Genomic DNA, 26,172 nt, shown 5'->3' on the forward strand with positions numbered 1-26,172 from the left:
TGCTGCAATTCTGTGGACCACAGGACACTTTGAGAGTCTTTTATGGGTTATGACATCTCATAAAACATTACTCCTCCTAGCAATCCTCCAGTTCCTTCATCTCTGTGGCCCTTCACCAGACTGTGTGCAGAATGTCCATGTCTCTCTTGCACTGAAAAGCCCAGAACTGCACACAGGAGTCCACGTTTGCCTGCAAAAACACTGAATAAAGAGGAAGGATCACCTCTCCCATCCTGCTGAGGACGTACACCATTAACATTTACTGAAACAATGCAGTGATGGCTCATATTCAACTTTCTGTCCCCAGGCCCCTTTCTGCAAAGCTGCTTTCCAGATACAGAGTCACAACATGTGCTGGTGCCTGAGGTTGTTCCTCGCCGGTGGCAGGACTTTGCACTTCAACCTGCTGAACTTCATGAAGTTCCTGTGAGCCCATTTCCTCCTTCTCTCCAGGTTACTCTGGCTGTGACAATCCTGTGGTCTATCTGTCATTCCTCCTCCCAGTTTTGCACCTTCTGCAAACTTGCTGAGGATGCACCATGTCCCATCATCCAGCTCATTAATGAAGACGCTGAACAGGATCAGACACAGCACTGACCCCTGGTCTGCAGTGGTAATTGCTGATGCTCCACGGTGGAGCACTGTGGCACACCATGTGCTTACATGGGCTATAAACATGACTTGTTTCCATGCTGTATAGGTGTCTTCATAGCACATATGAATACTACTGAAGAAAATAGCAGTTTGTCAGGGGCTACAGCTTTAAAAGGCTTTGTTTTACAGTGTTGATTATGACTTCTGTTTACACACATAAATCTCTTCAGGCTTACAAACAAACTTAGTTAAATTAAAACTCATTTCTTTACCACTGAGCTCCTTTCACTTGAAAAAATCTTTAAATTAAATGGCATTCCTTACTCTTCCATCCATAAAATCGTGGCCTTCTGATTCATAAAAAAGTGCTTTTCTTAAAGACAAAATGAATAGACATATAAACACACAGTGTATCATCTTGGATTGAAATCTGACAGGGCATATTCAATTCATGCTAAGGTCTTGTTCCATCATGAAGCATATGGACTGATCTTGACACAACGAAATACCAGGACTATTAATCAAACCTGTATCGATATATTAATATCAAATATTAATATCATTTGATATTAATCAAACCTACATCTGCTTTGTGTTTATAACAGATGCCCCAAGAAACAAGACTCGTTGTCCTATGTCTGCTTAATGAGAAAACGTAATCCATCTGGTTATAAAACCTCAGCAGAATACCATACAATGTATCTCTTGGCTAAACATATGTTGTTGTTCAACTTTTAAGAAGAGCTAAAGATCAAGGAATTAGCATGAAAAATGTTCTAAATTACGTCATGACTGAAGATTTTGCAAATTTCCTCCCCTCTGAAGTTTACAAAATGATGTAAGTCTATATATCTATAGCTAATATACTTAAAAATATATTTTTTCATGCTAATTTTTAAAACACATACTAATATTATTAATTCTTAGAATATCTTATCTTAAAGTGGTACAAACATTAGAAATTCCTGATTTGAAAACCTATAAAATTTAGTGCTCATTATAGATTGAATTGCAAAAAATCTGTGTATAAGGTTTTTGCTGTAATTTCTAAGAAATCTTTCTACATGAGCCATATTGTGGTTAAAAATAGAGGGAATTTCTAATCAATCAAGCCTGCTTTTGGCTACCTTTTGAACTTTAAAGCTCTTGAGGTGTTCCCTTGGCTAATTAGTTCTTATTCTGTCCCCAGGTTTGCTATTGTCACTTTGGATTCTGCTGAAATTGCGGGATATGTTTTGTACCATTGTTGCTGCAGAGAAGAGCTCTGGAAGAGCTGTGCCATGGCAGATGTCTGAAGGAGAGATTCCATATGGGTAATCTTCCATCTTAGAATAATGGGAAATTAATGCAATTAACCCCTCCAAGACATTTTATTTCAGATGGTGTATCTGAAAAATTTGTTCAGTTGAATTCTATAATAAAACACAGGGAGGGAGAAACCTAAGATTCTGAGGATCAGTTATAATCTAACTCTCAGGGATAATGCAATTTTTAAACTGCCTGCTGTGATTCAAATTATTTCCCTGGGACACCTGTTCCAAGAAGACTCTCTAAGAAAGTTAACATTTGCACAGATGACGACTTCCCAAAGCCTAACAGAGTCAAGCAGATTTTTTATAAAACTTTAATAATGATTAGAAGTGTAAGGTGGGTGTGTGTTTAGCAGCCAACAGCACCTAACAAACATTTACTTCCAAGGAAATATATTGCCTTTCCTAGCCACTAATCTTCAAGAAATATAAAATACAGCAGTATTAGTTATTGCTTCAATAAAATTTGGTTATCAAGGAGCAGCAATATGTTATGAAGCTGGTGAATTACAAAAAAGAACTAGAAAGTGGTATAAATTCACAAAACTCTTGAAGGAAAGGAGTACATCTCAAGTGATAAATCATTTAGAATATAAACGATGACTGAAAAAGGGAAATTTAATAGACAAAAATGCAGTGAATTCTACATTCAAAAAAGAAATATTAATAATCTATTATCATTATCAGATGTGATGGAATTAAAAATATGCATGGATGAAATCTGTGCGAGAAGCTTAGTTTTGTGTATAGGAGCAGATCCCAGAGGAAGATTGCAATTTACAAGTCTTGTAGATCTGCCACATCAAAATATATTATGCATTTTTCAAACCCTGAAAACAAGTCTTCCTGGCTTCCAGACCTAATTAAAAAAGTACTAACCTAAATTTATAACTACTGGAAAATTATTGAAGACATTTTAAACCAGATACTAGAATTTTTTCTCTTCCTAAGATCTTTCATGTTGTGGACTTGTTCTTTTTTAATATTACAAGAGAATTGATTTTGTACTTTTCAGAATATACCTATACCTGACCACAATCAGAAGAATTTCATATTTTAATTCCATATTTTATTTTGTTTGGCATTTGAAGCCATTGCTTATTTCTAAAAAATATTTAATGAAGAAAGCAAGGAAGTTATAAGTTCTGTTGCTGCATGTTCCAGGATGCAACACCCTTCACCACTCCAAGGTATTCTGAGGTGTTGTAGTATTTATTTATGTAGTAAAGCTCATGCTTTTAAGCTCTGCTTAGTTTCTTCTGGTTGTTTAGAGATTACAGGCTTTGCATTGTAGCCAATTCATCTTCTTGAAGACAGATTGTGTATTTATTCTGTTTTGGATGATATTAAATACATCAAAATTTTCAATAAATTCAATGGCTCTGTTATTTAGCTTAACTGTCTATTTCAGATCAGTATTAAAAATTAGAACATCTGTATGCAGTAATAACATTGACTTAAATTGACTGAACGTATTTAATGGGATAAAACCTTCTTACCTGAAAGCCTATTACTATATTGATGTAGCTAAGATCTGCAGTGCCACTCAGACTAGGAATTTTCTTATCCCTTTCCGCTTAGCCAGTACTCTCTTTATTTGCTTTGGGATGTTTCTGTGATTCCCAGACCCACAGTAAAACCTGCTGCAAGGGAGTGCTGCAAGGCTCACAGCCAGAGAGCTGAAATGGTGTTTAACCTTCAGGTCTCCACTCTGGAGCTTCCCTTGCTCTCCTTCACCTCCCCCCTTGCTCTCCCTTCAACTTCTGCTTGATCAGTCCAGTTTTAAGCACAAGAACACTAAGAGAGGGAAGGAAGCCACATTACTGGCAGTACCAGTAGATTTTGGGTGTTTAGTCTAATAAGGTAGATGGAAATTTAATTTATGTTTTACCTAGCTATGCTGAGTGGTGGATTGGGAGCATTCAAGACAATAAAGCATCATGCTGTCCCAGTTTAGCAAATTTAACTTAGGTTTTCTGGGAGAAACTATTATGAATAACCAAACTGTATTATTTGGTAAATAAGACATTTAATTGGCAATAGTTAGCTGTACTTTTTCCATATTATTAATATAGTGCTGGAGTTTTATACAGTGTTCGGGTCAGTACATCTCTGTATGAACTCTACTGAACCAAAATGGAAATAAATGACACCAAAGTTATGTAAAAACAGTGTTTTTGTTTCTACATAGCATTACCAAAGATCTAATCATAGCTTTTTCTTAAGATGTCTGAGATTTTTATTTAGTGTGTTTTTTAACTCTTGCACTTGTATGATCAAAGACACAGCATGATAAGACATAGCTTTCATGAATGCAGACTTGGGGATGCACTTTATTGGAATTCTAAAGCTCTGCTATTATTTTTAATAATATTTCCATGCCCCTTGCATGAAAAGGTCAGCATTGAGTAATAAACAATCTATATTAGTGAAATTCTCATATGCACCTTACCTGGAGAAATTTAGAGACAGGCTGCATGAAACCTGCCTAGTATTTCAGACATTAAGAGCTCTATATTCCCTAGTCTTTATATATGCTAATGAAATGTGATTCTCTGTTTCCAAATAACTATCTCAAACAATGCCATCATAAAGCAGAAAGGTAACCCCTCTTAAGCAGAATTTCTTTCTAGTGTTAAGAATTGATTTTTCTTCTAAAAGTTCTTTAATGTTATTTAAAGAAAATAAAATTATAGTTTTTAAAGTTCTTTTGTTTCACCCTGAAGACCTGTTGCCCTTTACATCCCTAAACACATATTTTTCTTCCATAGTTCATGCTCTTTCTCTAACCATCTGTTCTGCTCTCTGAGATCTGCTTCCCTGTGTCATGTCATAACACTTGAAGTAGGAAGAAATTTCTTGCACAGTTGGGCAAACAACACAGGGGGAAAACAGTGTTTGGGTGGCATTTTCCACATATTTGCAAAGACTCTTGTAGGTAGCTTACAGTAATCCTGAAATTCATTGTACCTTTTCCTTCTTTCCTTGTGTGTGAAAGTAGCAGACATTTGGCATATTTTAACCCAGCTGAAGTTCATTAATTTAAGAAATTGAGGGCTACTTGTCAATATTCCTGTGTACCCTGCAATGTCTTGTGATTACAGGCTTCCCTCAAGTGGCTGTGGCTGTGTGTGGGGCATCATGTTAGCACTGAAGGAGGAAAGGCACTAAGTCTCAGTATCTCTGAGCTACTGATTTCCTCTTTCTCTAGGGCTACCTTCCCCTCCTGCTAGCAGCTGACAGGGGAACTGCATCTTGTACATCAGAAATTGGTATCTGCCTCCATGATAGGGAGCAATCCCCTTGCTTCCACGCAGACATGTTTTGGGGACAGAGATGGGAGGAAGGAATACATACATACAAGTCTTTGTTTGATTCCCAGGTCAAGACTAATATCTTCTCTAGTTCTAGTTAGCTGTTGATTGATTTTGCTGCTGGACTGACAAAAGCGTGACAGGCCATTCTCAAGTTCTTGCATGATGTGGCTGTTATCCAGAGGCCCTCTGGCTGCCTCTGGATGTGACACCAGTTTTAACTGAAGAAGCCCAACACTTTAGCAAAAATGTGAGCCTCAGCTGGAAACTTGGCAAGAGAGTTCAAAACTGCTTCTTAAGCTAAGGCTGAGGTGATTGCTTAACAAAAAGTAGCCTAACAGATGTTTTTTCATGACTTTTTATCTTGCAGAGGCTGGCAGAAAGACTGCAGAAAGAGGATAACCTAGGAAGTTGAACTCAAAACCAATTTGAAGTCTAAAATAATTTGATGTATTTATGGAATGCATATATATGCCCATGCATATTTATATGTGTGTTGATGCTTAGCATTAAATTTTTTTTCTTGGAGGAGGGTTTATGACATAGAACCTTTTAATAGAAAGTATTTAATCACAAAGTTATAGAGCTTTGTATGGCTTACATTTTCAGAGAGACTTTAGGCTGGCACCACTATGCCAATCTCCAAATTTTGTGGGACAAAATGGCCAAAGGCTGCAGGTGCGCTTTGGGTGTCTGCATATCTAAACACTGCCTGCAGAAACAGATGTGTCCTCATTTTCCTCAATTGCCTTTAATCACACCATCTGATCCTGTTCCCTACTGTGTAAGGTATTGGGCTGGTCTCCCACTGTAGAGTATGACCCAGTTTTTGGGAGTTCTGGTCAAACACTACCCAGAGCTCCTGTTTGGAACTGACTTGTGGGGAATCCTCTCACTTCATTGGCACAACCTCCAAACGATTTTTGAATAGTTTTATTTTGGCAAAGGATGATCATTTAGGTCTTCCTTTACACAAAATGTTGGCAGCAGAGAGGCATCCAGTGTGGGCTGTCATCTGGAAAGAATCTGGGTCCAAGCTAACGTATTCTAGTAATGTATTAGGAAGTTTGAGTTTTCCTATGAAATTAAGCTTGAGTTTTCTTATGAAGTTCTTTATAGTTGTTTAAATATTTCTTTCTTGCATGTGTTGCTGCACTGCTCTGAATTGTAGCTAGTATGAAAGTGCTGTTAGCAATAACAGATTTTTTTGTTCTTGGCTTGCACAAAGACAGCTCATCTTGGAAATGTAGTTTGACAGACAGTTCTGAGTTAAACTACATACATGACAAAAGCTGGCCTCTTTTGGACAGGTGTTCATTTGATCTATCAACAATGTACTTTGGTTATTAAACCTAAAGACTGCATGCTATTTGAATTCCAATTTGGATATTAGTAAGAACAGCCAGTATTTTTTCTAAAACTTCTTTCTTATTTTCATTTGCATGTTTTTGTTAAGAAAAAAACCAAAGCTCACTAAACAAGCAAGCAAACAAAACCCCTGAAATTAACAAAAGATTAATGCATGTAAACAATTGTAATTTCATTCAAACAGGCATGAGAAGACATCCAAAGGGTGAAGACACTATATTTTAATATATTTTAATTTACTGAACAACTTTTTTCAAATTTGAAACCGCTTTTCACCCAAAAAAGTTTTTTCTGCGTTTATTATTGGTGCATTATATTATAAATAAGTTTTTAAACCCTTATCCTCTCTGCAATGTATTAAACTAATACAGCATGGGACAGGAAAGTAGTTTCACAGAGCAATAAAAGACCTCTTCATTTCTTGCACTGACTTTTTTTTCCTGACAGTTTGGATTTTAGAGTATTTTAAAATTTTTTTTTTCCTACTAGTCAAGAGCAGAAAAATTTGAAATGGTGCCAAGAAACCCATTGCAAAAGCATTTGCTTTTGTTATTTTTTTTTTTTTTTCTTTTGTATTTGGCTCATGGAGAGCTGAAAGAGTTAATGGTGCTGAAAAAATTCCAGATACCTTCAGATGAAAAATTTGCATTTTATTTTACCACTTTAAATGGAATTGGACTTTTAGCTTTATTACTTCAGAAAAAAAATGAAAACCATTTTCTGCATGAAAATAGTTTGTGAGTTTGTGTGATCTTGATCATTGTGCAGCAATGCATTTTTATGTAATCCTTCTTTCAGTCAGTAATGTTAATTTTCACTGGAGTTCTGTTGTGGTTCTGACAGCTTCCTCTTTCTGGCTGTCTAGATAACTGCTTGTCTGTTTTTCTGTGACTGCTTGTTATACACTCAACACCATGGTACCAGGAGCATATCCTAAACACTCCCTTTTGCCAGCAACTGTCACAGACTAGACAAGCATGTGGAGAGCTTTGAGCTTTTAGCCGGTGATACGGAATATTTTGATGTATTGCTGATCAAAAGAGAAAAAAAAAAAGTGTTTCTATTTACAGCAGATTGTCTACAAACAGTTTATATTTATGTAGGTAAAGCTACTGGTGAGAAACCATTAGGAAGATGTTACCTGCTTGACATGAATAGCAAGACATTTGCAGCCTTGTCCAGCCTCTCAGCATGAGATTTGCTAAAGCAAATAAGAACATCTCTCAGAGAAGACGCAGAGCATACTCCCAATCAAAAGAGTCAAAATGTTAGGTATTAGGCTTAGGAAAGGGGGAAACGTAGCTATTCTGCCCCTTGTACAAGGTTGGCTATGAAAAAGTACCATAGTCTGTATGTTTGTATAAAAAAGTACCATAATTTCATTCTCCTGGCCTTGTCTCCCCATGCCTATTCAATCAAATTCATCAGTTCAAAGCAGTGAGATTGTGCTGAAGAGTTCTGTCAGCAGCTCTTGCAACCAGTTTTGGTTACCAGCACTTCCATAGCTTACCATGCCTTTGTAACATAACCAGCCCAGAGAACAAGATGCCAAGGAAAAGATGCCAAGACATGACAGTCACCATGTTTGAATTAAAACAGGATGAGGTTCTGAAAAAATCCCTGTGTTCATCTGGCAGGTTCTGTGTTTAGTAAACTATCTGCAATGTAAGTCAAATGCACAACTGCAATGGTAAATTGCAGAGTCCGGCAAAATATTAAAGAAAAAATAAAAAGTAAAAGAAGGCAGGGAAAGAAAAGGTTGTAAGTGTTCATGATTTGGATAATGATATGTCTGTCCTGCATATGGCAGTTTAAAAAACATTCATTTCTAGCAATTCAGAAAGCGTTCTGGCTAAGTGGTCTGCTCCTTTCTGTGTATTCATGTAGATAGGTGTCTAGTTTCTGTAGATTAGCTCATCTTTCTCTTTCTAGTAGCAATTAAATATTTATGTATCAGAGTGTAGCAATTGAATTCATTTTGTCAGGTATTGGTGAACATATTGCAGATCTCTTCCCTTTTCTTTTAATCAAAAAGTTTATAAGTCCTTTGTGAAAATATAAACAGGTTTTTTTTTCTTTCTGTGTATTTTCAATCAAGCTCTATTTTTCCTGTGGGCATTGGTTTCTCAGCACTTAGTGGGACTCTAATTTTCCTTGTTAAAGCACATTGTTGCCAAGAAGAGAAATACTGCTTTTCTTGATATGCTTCTATTTACTGCTGTATACAACTCTGTGAAGCTAAATTATGCTCATCTTTTGCTTTTCTTTGATTGTTACTTGTTTGTTTATGTTTTTTGTTTTTTGTTTTTACATTTCACTGTATTATTTATATATAAATGCAAAATATAAACACACATATAAAGTTTATGTGTGAATTGTCTATGTAATCTATAGACTTTTGTAAATAAATAATTCACAAAATAAAGATTTCCTTTTACTTTATTTTTTATTATTTTTATTATTACTATATTTGATTGTTTAATTGAGTAATGTTCCCCTAAACTATTCTGGAATTTTGTTTCAAAGGGAATAGATTTTCTCAAGGGGCAAAATCATGGTGTGTCTTTTGCTCTGTATATTGTGTTTATTGTTACTTCCATTGGTATGCTGGTGCCCTGAATTAGCTCTCTTCTCTTGGGCTGTAAGCCAAAGCCTCCTCCACCTGAGGAAATTCATAGATAGGGAATTGCATTGTGTTCTGTCACTTTCTTTTCTTTACTTGGGCCTACCTGCTCTGAAATCTTGACTTATTAATTGGATCTGGGACTGCAGCTGGGACTCTCAGACAATAATGTAACCACCATGGTTTGGAATAATTCTCTCTCTTCCTCACCTAATTAATGATTCATATTTTTGAAATTTTAAATCCTAACAGATATTTGCTTTTATCAGCCTGCTTGTTGAAAGGCTGATATTACCAAAACTGTCTTTATCTCTGGTTTTAGTTCTGTTCAAATAAAAACTGCTATGATTCAAATTATTTCTCTCTCATATAAAATGTAGAAAATCCTTTGGGCTAAGCATTTTATTAAAAACAATGAAAATTATCCATAGAGAGTTCAAAGGATAACAAGTTGTTTTTACAGTGTCTTTTATCCTGGAGGTTGCCTCTAACATCTGGCTGCTACTGGGCAAAGAGGAGTTTCTCTGATTTGATGTGTATGAGCTACATGACACATAATGCTTCTTGGATATTTTAATTAAAGCATTGATTTTGTCTTTCTGAAACAGTTTTCAGAGGAGAAAAATAGAGGAAAGAAGAAAGGAAAGGTGCTGAGAAAGGTAAATATTTATACTTGCACGTGTGATGAACATCTCTGAAAATTTAATCTGTGGAAAAAGATCTATATACCTTAAATGAAAAAGAGAGGTAAAAACTACCCCACAGATTCTGTCTATAAAACTATTTGATGGGATATTTCAGGCTTTTATATCTTGTCCTGTACCTTGTTTTTAACTTCCTTTTAAATGTTTTTATCTTTGGAATAAAGTGTATAATTTTTAAGTTGTACAAGAAGCTACATTTGGGAGCTGGGATTTTGAAGTTAGGTGAAAAAGACAATCTGTAACCTAAGTAAAATATCTACACAAATCAGCAAAAGACATGAGTATTTTTACCTCCCAGTCTATCCTGATGAAAATTTTATTTATTCCTTATCCTGCTGTTAAATCTCAATTATGTAATAAAACAATTATCACTAAGACCCTGAATTTTTTCTTAACTCTAACTCTACTTTCTTGACTTTTTTTTTGGCAAGACATGAACCAAATAAAACTACAGTAAGACATGAACCAAATAAAACTACAGTAAGAAAAATACAGTCTGTCTGATTTATTGTTATAAGAAGACTCTTCTTCACCTGCTGTAAGACTTATCCCTGCAGCACTTGGGAACAATATTAAATGTTGCTTGCAGATACAATTCATTTTTGCTCTGTCTGGTACTTTCTTTATGCAGAAATCAGTAAAATTTTATTTCAGCCAAATTCTATTTAATAATATTAATAAATATAAAATCATATTAATGTTAGAAAGTCAGCTAAACCTGTTCCTTATGATGCAATAATTTGTACAATACAGTATGATTTTACATTGTGAAAAGATCTGATCTTGTGCAGTGAGGCACCAACCCATCTTTCTGGGGTGGAAACAGAATGAAGCTACAAAGAAATTTGCAGTTTCTGATGGCTGATATTACATGTGGACCATTGTATGTAATTGAATCTAAATATTCAAAGGCTGGTTTGGCAGTCTCAATCCATTGTCTTAATGCTTTCTATCTCCTTTTCAGAAAATAAAAGCAGAGAAAACCAAAAAGTCTTCATATCTACAAATGGATGGAATTTTGTCTTGTTACCAGTCTGCCCAGCTGCCTGTTGCAGCTGTCAGAAACTTAACTGGACATTAAAAATAACTTCATTTACTCATGGAAGCTCATGAAGGCAGTTAATATTTTAATGTGAAGAAAAGAAGCCCACTAACTGTACTTTATATTACCTTGTAAAAAAGCGGGAAATAAAGAACTGCTTTAACAATTTTAAAAAAATCTTACTGATGGAATTGTTATTACTGATAATAACATACTGCACAGTTATTGATAGAATGATAAGAAAAGTTTAAGTCACTTCTCCCAGTGTGTTATCTTTCCCCAAGCACACTCAGTTGTAACTAGTTTCTGATCTATATGGTACCCCTTAAGGACCAAAGAGTGCCAGGCAGCTTCACCAGGCTGTGAAATCTCATTTGTATGAAATACAGCTGAAGAGGATGTGCTCTTCAGCCTACTCATAGGAACCATAGAAATTTTTCTTACTGGTTGTATTCACTTACAAAGCTCAGGAAAGTTTTCAGAAAACTTAGAATGGAAGAAAGGATTCCTTCCATGTGGAAGGAATGGGACAGGTTAAGTTTTAGAAAGGGAAACAACTTTCCTACCTTGAAAGAATTATCTATATAGTTCATCTGCTGCTTGTTAAGATCAGAGAAAATTAAACTTTCTTGATTATAAACATGACCTGCTCTATCATGTAAAATCTTATAAAGCACATGAGAAATTATTTAGTGATGTTCTAACTAGCACAAGAAAAATCAGGGACTGCTCAAACACTGGTAAAGAAAGTTGCACTCTAATACTTGGAATTGCCCCTGGATGCTGTTTAATTTGCTACTGTAGGCTAAATGCGAGGTATTTTTTCTCCACAAAATCTTAATAGAGGAAGCCTCTGTATAAGACAATTCATTCTATTGAGTTATTGAGAGACGAAAAAAATATCCTGGTTAAAATGAAGGAAAAAAAGAAAAAAAAAGAAAAATGAAGGAAGAAGACTGTGTTTTCAACACTCACTCCTCCCTCCTACCCCAGTGTGGGCAGGAACATTGTGAATTAGGATAGGTTTGTCAAAACCCAATCCAATGTGAATCCATGTACAAGATCTTATCAGGAAACACTAAAGACAGCAGAAACTATGTTGGACTGAAGCACTTAAAAAGTGCTACCCTGAGTAGTCTTGCAAACCTTATTTTATATGCAAAGGAAAAGAAAATTAAATTGGGAATACTTCAGTAAAGGATTCTGCACATAAACTATCCAAAATCTAGTTACTCTTGACTGTGATTTCTTTTTTCCTCCTTGATGCAAAATTGTCCCTTCATTGTAAATTGTTTTTGTAACAGGTGAATCAAGCTGTGCTGCCTGAAATCTGTGAAATTCAAAATAGTTTGTTGGGGGTTGGACAGGAAAAGATTTCATACAAAGGTGAAGACTTAAGAAACACAGAATAACTGCTCATCAGCGTCCAGTAACCAAGGAGCAGATGTTTAGCAATCAACATGGACTAATTGTGCCACTTGAGAAGGGCAGGTGCTGACCATCAACTGCCTTGTGACTGGCAAGCATTGCAGCTAATTTATTGAAGTCAGAATCCTGGCCTTGAAACGTGATGGAGGTAGTCAGTGAATAGATAGAAAAAACCCTCAAAAATCTCTAAAAACAACACAGCAATACAGATTTTTTTTTCTTTTTTCTTTTTTTTCCTGTTTAATTTTTTTTTTTCTGTTTACTTTCTTTTTCTTTCTTCTCTTAATATAGAATGGAGAAAAGTATTATTAAAACCAGTGAAGCAGACTTGGTCTCTCTTAAAAGCAACTGAATGATCAGCATGTTGTTTTGATTGCTGTAAATTAATCTGTCATAAAAGGTACTACTGATGATGGCAACAAATTTCAACTTTTTTTCAAGTACTAATGCCAGTGATGTCTTCCTTATGAATAAATATTTCCTAAAAAATTCTCGATTGCAAAAGGGCTAATATTTCTTCTAAGTGTTATGTGGTATAGCCTTTTTATCATTTCAACAAAGTTGGAGAAAGAAATTATAAGTAGCATTACATAGCATTGTGTTGTGCATTTTTAGAGAGATGATACTGAGGGGTGTTCTGCAGCAACAAGCAGAACATCACAAAGCCCACAGTTCTTTACACTTGCATAAGACAGTGAAAGCTGATTAAATCAAAGCAAAAACCAAACTACAACAGTTAATGAAACAGAAAAATATTGCATTGTATTCTACCTTTTTTTGTCAGAACATATTGCCTGTACTATCACGTACATGACAGACATTTTCAAGATTACTGTACATATTATGGAGCACACACATACATGTTCAATCCAATTCTCAGTTCAAAAGGAGGAGAAATATTTTAATGACTCACAAAGTGAGTACAGTATCTGGTACACAGTGTGGACATTTAACCTGAAATTTTGACCCAGGCTACTACCAGGAACCTCAGGGACACAAAGCAAAATCTGTGTCCAGGGTTTGTTCCTTAAAACCTCTGAGATAGTCCCAGTAAATATGGCAAGTGGACATTTTGTTATTCTTAGATTTTGGTTGTTAATTTGTTTTAAATTAAAAAAAAAAATAAAAAAAAAATCTGTGTTTTCTACATCACTTATATTTTTAAGGAGGCAAAATTTTTACTTGATAAATATTTGGAGACAAGCATCACTTCATTAGGCCTGATTTGATTTTATATCACTTTGACATTTGTGCTTCAAATATCTTGCTATTCAGAGCCTCATGGTATTTGTGAAAACCCATTATCTTTCCCTTTGGCTGCTATTAATCAATACAGAACAGTTTATTCAAAACCATTCAGAAAGCCCCAGGGATTCAGGACTAGAGAAATCCTAGCAGGAGAGCATCTGCCTGGAATGTATCCTGATCCTCTCAAGGTTAGTTTTACTAACTGGTTACACCTGATTCTCTCTACCACAGCTACCCATGTACCCAGGGATACACAGGTTTCATGAATGTAGGAATGGTAATTCATACCCACTTACATCTCTGACTTTGTAGTTACCCATGAGCCAAAGACTGTGATTTTTGAAAGAGTAGCTCTAGTGCTATAAACAGCAGGCTGTAAATCAGATATAAAAATGAGATCTCAGATTTCTCAGAAAAAAAAAGGATTAATCCCATGGAAGATGATATTGATGTCTATCCAATTGGTCATCTTCCCAAGAACGCTTCCAAATTGGGCAAGTGCATCAAACCAAACACTGAAGTGAAAAGTACAAGATGTAACTGGTCACTTTCCTGAGACTCCATACAGTCTAGTCTGTATCCTGTGTAAGGTTCAGTTCTCCTTTTTTTCTGTGCTTTGTGGTTATCTTGCCTTGTTAATAAACAGTTTTATTTTTTTTCACTTTCATCCTCCAGTATACATTTCTCTCATTGGCAGAAGAAAAGGGAGTTGCCTTTCCCCTTAGAGGAAATGCACAATCCAGGGCTTTTTGTCTCCTGAAATTTGTCTCAAAATCCAATGGTTTCCCCGCACAGGGAAAAAAGAGAATGAGTCTCTTTTTTTCTCGAGTACTAATCCCACCTCTGAGTGTCCTCCTTACCTTCACCTTAGTCTCCACATGCCTCAGTAACTGAAAATTCAGCAGGATTTCTGTTCTTTGCAGCAGGAGAATCTTTTCACCACTGTAGCTGCTCTAAAAGCTTTTGTAAAATGTGTTTTCTAGTTTGTATTGGAATAATTTCTCTGGTAAAAAAATAGTTTCTTTGTTTACTGAGACTCAAAAAATTCCTCCACCCATTCCCAAGAGGAAAATTTTACATGGCTTTGTGTTTGTAATTGTATTTTTTATAAATAGCTCAGTTCATTGCCAACTGCTTACCCTTCTGTTATTCACTGCCAATGTTTGAATTTTTATGTGATTTGGCTCTATTACCAATTGTTTTCAGATACTTTTTTAAAAGCACAGATTTTGCCATACAGTCACTTCATGAAGATTCCTTTTGAGAGTGATGGTAATTTTTTCCTGCTCCTATCCCCTTATTATCCTGCAGGGGTGCACAGGCAGCATCACTCTGCAGTGCGGCTGAGAGGAATTGTACAGAACCACACACACTAAAACAAATTCATGTGTTTAAATCTTTGGAAGATTAGTGCTAAATAAAGAAACTGACCCTATTAACATGTCATTATCTGCAATGTATTATCAAGCAACCCATGGAGATGTTACCAGTTTGAGTTTTCTCCCTTCCTCACAGGTACTGCATAGAAAGGAGTAAAGGTGGGTACTGAAGAAGGATGCCAGTGCAGACAGTAGAGGGTCTTTAGGGAAGGCTGTTTGGTACAGTGAAAGGTGTGAAATAAGTGTCATATACAAAATGCATCTGATTTTTAAGGAAAAGGCCTTAAATATCACATCATTTAATTCACTGCCATTTTGGTTGCTTATTAATCAGCATTTTCTCAACTTTTGCACAACAATTTTACACTGAGTAGTGCCTTCTTGGCAGAGGTCAGCTAACTGGTCCCAAAAGAGGGAGAGGGCTTTTGACATTTTACTAAAGCCCCGCTGCTTATTGAGTACAGGAATTAAAAAAAGCTGCCTGGAAAATGAAAAGGTGTTTTCCATAATAGTTACCTTTAACCACAGAGAAAGGATATGTTGTTGTGCCATGATCTTGATATTTTTCCAGCACTGAACTTTGGCCCGGGTGGTGTCCTGCTCAAGCTGTGCACTCCTTGGTGCTCCCCAGCTGCTGAGTTTGTAAATGACATATTTCCACTCTGAGTTTAGGTGGTCTGAGGAATACAGTGCAGTTTGACAAAGCAAGCTGTCATTTCTCTTGAAGTTAATAATGCTGTGGGTTTTGAGCACTGCATATGTAGATTTGGGCTGCTCCTAACCTTTTTACCTGTCCTGGCAGTATTGTTAAAATCTAAATAAGGATTATTTAACAGATCTGGGGATTATTGTAAAGATTTGATATAAGATTTTAATTCTATCATAAAGATTAAGCCTACAGAGTAGTTGTTTTTACTCTTTTTTCCTTATAGATCTTTATTGCATTGAGCAAAAGGGATGAGTGTCATAATCCCTGTTACAGAGACCAGTCAGAGCAATGCATATTACATAAGCCAATTTCTTTTGGCTGGACTAATTTCCTAAATTACCAAGTATATAAAATGCTAAACAAAATTACATACTTTTAATGAGAATACTTATTCTTTTGAGCTATACTCAGTAGATTAGCTTTCACTTTGTGGAGATTTGCTCTCAGTAAGGAATGTTGTCACCTGTGTCTATTAATTTTATGAATTTATGTTTTCAATTTATTCTTGGTTAACAAGTTTTATACTAAATATTTTCACTTTAAAAATCAAAGAAATTCTTTCCCTTGGCAGCAACAAGCCCTAAACTCTTTGTGAAATTATATGCTTTTCATTCACTCATTTTCATCCAGCTCAGTGATCTGGAAAATATTTGAGGAAGAAAAATTGCCTGGATTTTTTTTTTATTTTGTTTTTTTTCTTTTGGTATGACTGGTTGCACTAGTATTATTTGATGGAATACATGAAGAATAGGATTTAGCTCTCAGAAATGGTAATCTTTAGCAGTCTGCTTGTGGCGTACAGAGCAACACTTGACCCTAACTGTCCCCGTTTATGACTGGTACTGACCATAAAGTTAGTCTGGTAAAATGTAACACGAAAATCAAGGTAACTGATGGCTTGATTGTCAGTTCCAAGCATTCGTGGATGCTGGGATTCTGGAATAAAAACAATGTTGTTAATTGTGCAGTAATCATAAAACCGTGAAGTCAGCAAACACATATTGTGTATTTAAGAGACACCTGCATTATGGAATGAAATGAGAACATAAATTCACACTTTATTCAGAATTAGGATGAAAACCTAAAGGGTGAACTAACACAAGGTCAGTAGATTTTAAAAGAGTCTCTTTCCTAATTTTATGATTCTTGAAATATTACAAAAAATATTGAAAATTTATCCAGCTATATATAAAGCTTTTTTTTTAAAAAAAATGCCTCGGCTGGGACCAAGACAGAAGTTTTAATTTTCTCTGTTTAAGACTTATCTCTAGGAAAAGACTCCTGTGCTGCACATTGCTACTATCAGCACCAATGGCCCATCAGGGGAGTGCACCTTCCAGGTTCCAGGTGGAATTTCTGTCTTTGTTGCAGATTTTGTTGTCTGCTGTGATTCTTACCATAAGAAGTGTTTATACAGTAAGTACTAGTGTCAGTACATATTTTACTGAAATCTTTTAATTTGCAAGACCATTCTGTTGTGCAAGGTGGGCCAAAATAGAAGTAGCAACCTCATTTTTAAATTAAGACTTCAAAGATTTTCATTAGACCTGTTTTGCCTCTTATTTCCTTAGAATGCAGTTTATATTTTGTTTATACAGCTGTATTAAAGCTGTGCACTGAAATAGCTGACTGTGTGCAAAATGTAATAGATTTTATGTGATGCTATGTGCCTTTGTGTAACTTTCTACAGTTTGGATGACTGTTGAAGTGTGACTATGTTAGTAAGTTAGAATGATTTCCATATGTTTTGTTTACTTTTACCAGGAAACCATTTAGCTGTTTTTAGCAATATATATTTTATAAATATATTGCCATGAGCCTCATGTAAAAAGACTAAAATTCTTTCTACTTCTTTCCATGTATTAAGGAAAGATTTTCTTCCTAGGAAAGGTTACTTTCATTAGCCTCCTAAAGTCAATAAAAAAAACATTTTGGGGTTGACAAACCATTAGTGGAAAGAGCAACCAAAACTCTGCACTGTTAAATATTGTGTTTAATAAAGTAAATTAAAATTAGGCCATCCATGTCCATGATTTTGTGCCACTATTTGGTCACTTGAGCATGCATACACTTTTGTGTCCTGAATTCTTCTCCTGTTTATAGAAATGCCCATTTACCAGAGAAGAAAATTGTATATTAGGGATATGTGCAGAAAGAACATCAGGTTCTTTTTAATTTGTAGTCAGCTGCTCATGGAGAGGCATTCAAAAGGCAATGCTTTGCTTTTACGTAGTTAGCATACTACTTTCATTCATGGAGATACTTTATTTTTGGAAAAAAAATGGGTACTTGAATTCAAATGCACATAGTGAGTCATCCAGCAGTTAAGTGATGAGTATGTAAACTTAAAACAGGGAAAACTGATGTACATGCAACTATGGCTGAAGACTATAATCAGTTACAACTGAGTGAATATAAATTCAAGACAAATCCTGCCACTTGGGCAGAATCTGGCTAAAGTACAGGCATGCTTACCTCATTTGTCAATGATTTTGACTTTTAATTAGAGGACTTGAGGCTCTTGTACTGCTGAAAACAACAAAAATAGTTTAGTAGGATTCAGACCTTCAGTTATTTAGATCCTGGGGTTAGGAAAATAATTCTGTACCCATAATTTGCATGATTATTGCAGTATCACTTGTTTCTGAAGAGCCTGATGTCCTTATTGTGCAGTGCTAGTATTGTTTCAGCAACAGGTCATTTTTATAAGTAGTTCTGTAAAACAAAAGAAGAGGTTCTGGTGTTGGATTGCATAGAACTTCAGACATGCTTAAGTTATGAATGTCATGGATACTGTCTGTGTGTAGGCATAGACACATGGCAAATTTAAAGGAGGGTCTCTGGAACAGAAAAAAAAAGAAAAATGGGGTTCCATTGAATCAGTTGAATGAGTCGTGCGATAAGAGTTGAAATTCTTTGACAGCATATAAAAAATTTGGGTGTTTTAGAACCTTTTAATTTTGGGCACTTTCACTTTTTAGAAAATCAACAACATTTAGAGACCTTTTCCTTCAATTTTAAAATTTAACATTTTCTGCTGCTTCAGAAAGTACCTTTGCAATAATCAGTTACTCTCAAAAAATACTGCATCACAATCACACCACAGTAATTATCACTACTGTGCTTCACTTGCAAGTCTTTTTATTCCATTCATAGAGTTCATACATTTAGATGCAGGTCAGTTTCTGTAGTGTACTTCACCATCAATTACACAAAAAAATTTACTACCTCATTTCCCATTTAACCACTTCACAATCAAGAATCAGAATTTGATGCATCTTTCACATCATTCTCTCAATTGCATGAACAAAGATTTATATCTATCCTAACTGGAAGATGAGCTCTCTGGTTACATTCCAGACTAGCTCTAAGTTGCAGTTTTGTTTTCTTGAGCTACGTCAACATCTTGAAAGCACAACTTCTTGTTAAAGAGTAGAAAATCTGCAGATGATAAATTATGGAGTTAAAAGAGATTCCTAGAAAACACTTAGAGATTTAAAGGTCATATAACTGTTATTTATTTTCTTGTTTGAACCAGGACAGGAGTCCAATAGGAAGATTAGGTAATGAAAATTTCAACACATCTTTCATTGGAAACAATAACCAAACTCATAAAGAAAGGAAGCATTTTAAACTGTTCACACATACAGATTTATACCAATACTCCTCAGTGACTATCACACTGTAGTTTTGGCTGAAGTGGTTCTACTTCGTGTGCAACCTAAACATAAGAATATTTTTTCTTTAAGTTATTTCCCAATGCAAATGTCCAATTGGAAGAAAAAAGGCCTAGTAAAGGTAGCACTTAACATTTACTCTTCATTGAGAGTTTCTGGATGCCAAAACTATTATCACATTTCAGTCACGAAACCCAACAATAAGTAATGAATGTACCATTTTCCTATGCCTGATGAATTGGGGTTTCTTTCCTGGTACTATGGATGCTGTAGTTTATCGTAATACCATGGCACCTCAGCTATAAATTCCTGAGTCCCATATTCCTCAGTAATATTCATGCATCTTTAGTGTGAAGAACACAGATTGCTCCAAAACCTCAGGTCTCTTCACTGAGCATAGACTAGACTATGTTCTAGTTAAAACTAGACTTTCAGCTTTGTGAGCAGGCATAGGTCAAAACAAGCACGAGCACTTCTCCCATTTAAGTCATACATACACAGGCCAGCCTATTAAATGGAAGAAATCTAAGGTGATGCTAATCTTGTAATACTTTATTCTTTTTATACATCAGTATTTCAATCACAATTTGAAAGCTCTCTGGAGGGAAGTAAGAGGCAGAATCTAGTGATAAGAAAAGTGCCTTTTGCACAGCATTTGAGATGATTAAAAGCTGTTGAAAGCTTTTCTAGTCAATTTCATTGCACAAATTTATGAGGAATCAGGGCTTGTTTCTGAACTGAGATTCAGATTGGCCCCTGTAGAGTATTACAGCAGAACAGTAAACTCAGTCAAGGTGAAAATCTAGCAAAAGGCAAACAAATTTACCAGGAAAGCACGAATAAATACAGAAGATGAAGCCCAGGCTGTTGTGCAGCAAAGAGTTCCTTTCCTCTCCTTACATAAGATTATTTTGACTCAAACAGACACAACAGTTTGACTCTCTGAGTCTCTTGGTGTCTCTACATATTTTATGAGATTTCATAGCCAGGAAAAATGGAGGTTTTGTACTTGTCCATGCTAAAAGAAAAAAAGAAGTAGCACTGATGTTTTTGTTGAACTCATATGAGAGAGAAATATTATAAATTTGAAGCATAAGATACAAGCTCATAGAGAACTTCCTTTTACAATTAGAATTTACATTTAATCTCCTAGCTTCACAGATTCACCTGATTCCTCTCTCAGTTTTATTGTCTTTACAACCAAGAAATACCTTTGACCCCACATACCCCTGGTGTGTTTACTAAATACATCAGTAAGAGGGGAATCTGCTGTCGTTACATTAATTTGCATAATTAGAAGTTAAAAAAATATTAATTTTTAATTCATTACATCTTGTAAGAACTGTCACACACTAGAAAAAAGGGCATGACTTAAAAAAATCTGCAGAAAAGAGCCTTATTCCAGGATTGGATCCATTTTCTCAGTGTCACTGAAACATCTCTCTGCTTTAGTTCCTAGAAGGAATTTTGACATGCTGGTTGCACATTAGATATCCTTTTCAGATTGTACCAGTGAAATTTCTCTTATGCCCAGCCATGTCATCTGTTCTCACCATACGATGTTATCTCCAAGTCCTCTCTTACTAGAAGTCTGTATTGCTGTGTTTCTTTGACACTGCTTCTCTCTTGTTTCTCGCTCAGGCTGAAGTTACAGTATAAAGTTTTCTTCCCAAATGAATTTTCTTTGGAAGTTAAAAACCAAGGTGGAACAGTCCTGGATATCCTCTATAATCTCCTAATTACTCAAAAACACTTATTTATTTTTGTTGTTGTGGCTGGCCTTTTTTTTCAGAGCGAGGACTGTATGTGTATCGTGTTTTGTTGCTTTGGGGTTTTGTTTTGTTTTGATTTGGTTTGGGTTTTTTTTTTTTTGTTGTTTTCTTGTGTTTTGTCTTGGGTTTTTTTGTGTATTTCTTTTTTTTGGGGGGGGGGGAGGAGGTTGTTGTTGTTTCGTTTTGGTTTGGTTTGGTTTCCTTTTGTTTCCTTTTGTTTAATAACATCCCCTATAATATGATGTGAAGCTTTATTCTAGATATAATGGGAGAATAAATTGAATAAGATTTGAGCTTATTTTACATTAACCTTTGGAAGAATTGATTCCTCTTAATATTTTGCAATATTATTTATAATTTGCAAAACTTGATACCGAAAGAAATATGTTTTTGCATTTTCTTTTGTAGGTTTCTGCATCACTATTTATTTTTGCATTCAAAAGCCATTTGGATTTTTTCCTTCCTGGTACTCTTTGAAAAGATGAAGATTTAAGGAAATGATCCATAAAAGTGCATTTGCTACTAACCACCCCCACCCAAAACCAACCAAACAAAACCCCCAGAGAGATTAAAAAAAGCAGTTTTTAAAAGAGTGATGGTATGTGTGTATTTGATTAAACAGATGGTGCATGCCCTCTGAGTAACCTCCGAGCCTGATAAATCTCCCCACTATGCACACAATTTCTTCATCAGGATATCAGAGTTGTGTGGGAGTGAAGGGGATTCATTTCATTTGTAGTGGCCAACTTATTTTGGGTGTCATGGAGTATCTAAGCAGTTATACCAAAAGGTTGGGGTTAAATTTCAGGGAGATATAGCTCTCAGAAGTTTTCCTCTTGCTTTTCATCATGTTTCTATCAATGTTTTTAAAGGATAGCCACCCTTTAAATATAATGTACTGGAAGAAGTCTAGCAAATAGCTATACAAAATTCTTGAGTTAAATATGAATATCCTAGTTTCCGAACCTTCATTTCCATGCTGTGCTGGACAATTTTGCTTTTATTTCAAATAACACTTCCATTTTCTATAGTAAAGCTTGTCAACAAAATTTTAATTTGGGTTTCTAGCACAGAAAAACTTTTCATTAGAATTGCTAAGGCAGAAATTTCTGGGCAAAGAAGGATCAAAATTTTTTTAAGAACATTTCTGCGTTCACCTATGAAACTCTCCCTTGCAGTGTTTGTGTGTTTTAATGCATAAAAAAAGTTGCCACATGAGACTGACTGAAAGAAGATATCTCCATAAAATTATCTGTGTACAAAAATTCTCTTCCTTAGAGGAAATTTCAGTTGAAGGTCCTGAATTTCTTCCAAGTGAAGAGGTGTCATTTTCCCAACAGCTAATAAGTTGTTTGGTTTTCAGACCAGACTTCACAAGTACTTTTCCTCCATCTCCTTCAGGTTTTGGCATGACAGTGCTCTGGCTGAAGTCTTTCAAATGTTCTAAACCATCTGGTGTTATAGATGTACAAATACAAACTGATACCAACTGATGCTGTTCCAGTTTTTGACAGAGCGCTAGAGCCATTGAGCAAATTACAGTTGCTGAGACTGAGGATAAGACAAAGCAGAGGAGAAGAAGGATGACCACTGTAATAAGGTAGGACAGATTAGAAGAGGTCTTGCTATCAAAGACAAGTATTAAACCCTCAGTTAGAGCTGGGTTTTGTCCAATGAGCCCCAGTATGTTGGACAAAACCAGAAAAGCCTGAACAAGTCCAGAAAAGTCTCTCCCCATATAACTCCACAGTCTTGCTGTGCATGTATTCACTTATTCCTGGGAGTGTTAAGAATTTCACTGGTGATGTTTCTCATGATACAAAGAAGTACATTTAACTACTCTGCATACAAAGTCTTCTGAGGCATCATTTAGCAGAACAGGATTACTGCTGCAATCAATAGTTGAATTATGAAGGAAAATCCATTTAGAAGGACATAAAGTTAAGATTTCTGCTTTCCTGTGCAATGTGCATAGAAAATAAGGACCATCCACAGTGAATGAATGTAGCAATGATTCTGCTGAAGTTAACAAAAATTTCCCAGGCCTTCTTGTCAGTGTCTTCCTCCTTTCCTCAGAAAACAGAAGTATATTCTAATTTGCTTTGCACAATTTCCAACATCTGGGTTGTATGCATGAAAATGTTTTTTGGAGACTAATAGGTTAATTATCTTATCACTGTGCTTTCCCTTACCTAATTCTACTGTTATTTTCAGACCTCCTCAAAGAAATAATTACGTGCCTATTCTTAAATGCCTTGTCTCTGATATTTTTAGGTTTAAAAAAGTAGTAATGGTAGCAAATCCTAGCTAGACTCTGTTATTTCAGTAAATTAGAAGTCAGTTTCCTTTAGTCGTATTTTAATGGAAATAGTGATTTAGAATTACAGTATGGTGAACACCTGAGAACTTCATTCTTGTGAACTACATGGAGGTTCGTACTAAAACATCAACAAGAATCATAAAGAAACATTATTTTTTTTTATATTTAAGAATTTTTCTGGAAATAAAATTAACCATGTATTTCTTCTCAGCAATAAAAACTAAATGGGACCAAGGCCAAAGTTTAAAACTGTATATATTTTAGTTTATTTAAAAATACATCTGTGGTTCATAATCCCAATAGGGTGTACTTTGGGTTTGTTTTTTTTTTAAAATGACTATTCTGTCATCATTACCAAAGAATCCAACTGATAGGTGATTATTTATTTTCTAAACCATATTTCAGTCTCTACCTTTAACCCTTCCCAGACAACAGAGATTATATATTACGGATCTGATTCCCACATGAGGTTTTGAATATGCATGCAACAACTTTGCTTTTATCAGGAAAAAACAGCATATTTTTCAAAGTACAAGTCATTCAGTTTAGTTGACTTAGGCTATTGTTAATAGACTGACAAATAACAAAAAAGATGAAGTAAAAACTATACTTCAATGCTCTTCAATACTTGAATTTCTCTTTTTCTTTCCTTAGAAATATTGCACTAAGGTTAGTATTTTAGGTTCAATGGGTCAAATTTTATTCAGAGGAACAAAGTAGAAAGAAACAAAAGAAACAAAAACCAAAAAATCCTCCCCAAAGCTCCTCCCCCCCCCAAATAGTCAAAAAGAATAGAGTACTTTATAAGCACATAAATCTCAATGAAAATAAAAATGCTTGACATTCCTCAAGTAGCTTAATTGTGTATTATCAAAAGGACTGTGGTGTTTAAAACAGCAGGAACTGCTGTAGAACATTACTTAGGTACAATACTGCAGTGAAATGATGAAGGGCAAGAATTAAACTAGAACGTTAACAAGTTCTGTTTAAAATATCTTGCATGAAAACTATAATGACTGGAAGTGAGCCAGGAAATGTCAGCACTATATAATTGCTTAATCTCTGATCAGATTCAAGAGGGATCAAAGTCAAAACCATGGGTCAACATACACCACTAGATACAGAAAAAGTGATATTAATGTGATCCCTCTATTTAACACTTTAGTTGCTTATACATGCCCAAAGCTTCTTATTAAAAAATCCCAAGTCAATCTAAACTTACTGAGATGCTCTTTATGGCGAAAGAAGATAACTATTGTGCAGGTATCTGAAAATGATGGAGGGTAGGTGGTCTGTCATTCTTTAAGGAATGGGTGGTGATGGTGATACACAGCCACATGGGCACTGAAGAAGGTATAGTAGACTGTCATTACCCAAAAATAATAGGACCAGAAACCAGATTCCCCATTCTACTCTCTCCTAAATGTAGTCAAATTTCATCTTCCCTCTAGAAGAAGGACTGATGATTCTTATGTTTCTGTCTACTCAGTCTGACTTATGAATGAAATACTTTTCTTCAGGTTATTTCACAGAGGTAGTAAGGGTAATTTGGAGCAGGGGCTTCAACCTGCACAGGTTCAGGAGGACATCTAACTCAGAGCTTTGCACTACATGGTTGCTATGACTACCACAGTGGTTTTTTGGGTTAGGCAGGATTCATCACAAATAGCTGAAGAAGCCTAAATTCTCCTGCATATAATGGAAGCTCAAAACAGCTAACTTCAGTCCTTCCAAACTTTCTTAAGCCCTGATAAGAATTCACTGTGAGATCACACGAAAATGAGGATATAGAGGAGAAAGTGATGGATTGAGTAAAGTGCCCAGGAACAGAGCAGAACAGAGCATCTTTCCTCTTCAGGGATGTGTACACTGTTGTCTGAGAGTCAATGCATATGATTGTGTTAGAAATAAAAGATAATAGCCAGACTTTTTTCATCAATCTAATTTTTGGTGAGTTTGCATTTAAATTAGATTGATAACTTACATGCAGTGTAAGACTGAGTTCTTTCATGTTCTTGATTGGTATGTAGTGCTGATACAGCAGCTTGTATACTGATATTTTGCCCCATGGAATATGGTTGCAAAATCTTTGAGCAAATGAACATTTTGATACTTGATGAAACTATCCCATAAATTACCTTCATTGTCTTTGATGAAGTAAATAACCTAGGGAGTCTAATCTACGATTTTTATGTCTGTTCCTTGAAATTTTTTGCCACTTGTGAATGATAACCGTTTTGTCTTCAAGAAATAAGCAAGCACTCTGACATTATAAGGATGGTGCACCATGTCTTCAGTCATTCACTGAATTTGATATTTTCCTTCAGTTTGCAAGTTGGTTGTCCAAAGATTGTGACTGTTACTTATTGACTCATGTTGTTTAGTGAATAAGACACCTAAGAGATAAATGCAAAAGTTCTTCCTGTGGCACCACAGCCACATATTTTCTTTAAGATTCTCATGCTGAAGATTTTTTTATAAGTAAATCATCAGTAAGCAGATCATTTGGAAATTAATATTTCTGATGCATTTTATCAGTATTAATGCATCAGTGTTTCCTGATGTCAAGGAAATACTGTAAAATTTTGAAAAGGTATATCAGGAGAAGTGAATTTAAATGTCAAGGTTATAATTCTTTTAATATTGCACATAGTAAATAATTTCTGCAAGTCGTCCTTGCCTAT

The 26,172-nt window shown here is 35.4% G+C and overlaps 1 long non-coding RNA gene across 1 annotated transcript; it reads right to left on the reverse strand.

Moving 5' to 3' along the window:
- Nucleotides 1–12,593: 12,593 nt before the first annotated feature.
- Nucleotides 12,594–18,245, reverse strand: LOC147648221 (uncharacterized). The gene is made up of 3 exons (XR_015280726.1): nt 18,195–18,245; nt 16,567–16,655; nt 12,594–15,644 (listed from the first exon to the last, which is right to left on the reverse strand). It is a non-coding gene; the product is annotated as an uncharacterized LOC147648221 (long non-coding RNA).
- Between the last annotated feature and the right edge of the window lie 7,927 nt (nt 18,246–26,172).

This window comes from Cyanistes caeruleus, chromosome Z, assembly GCF_971803275.1.
Source record: "Cyanistes caeruleus chromosome Z, bCyaCae1.hap1.1, whole genome shotgun sequence".
Classification (NCBI taxonomy): Eukaryota; Metazoa; Chordata; class Aves; order Passeriformes; family Paridae; genus Cyanistes; species Cyanistes caeruleus.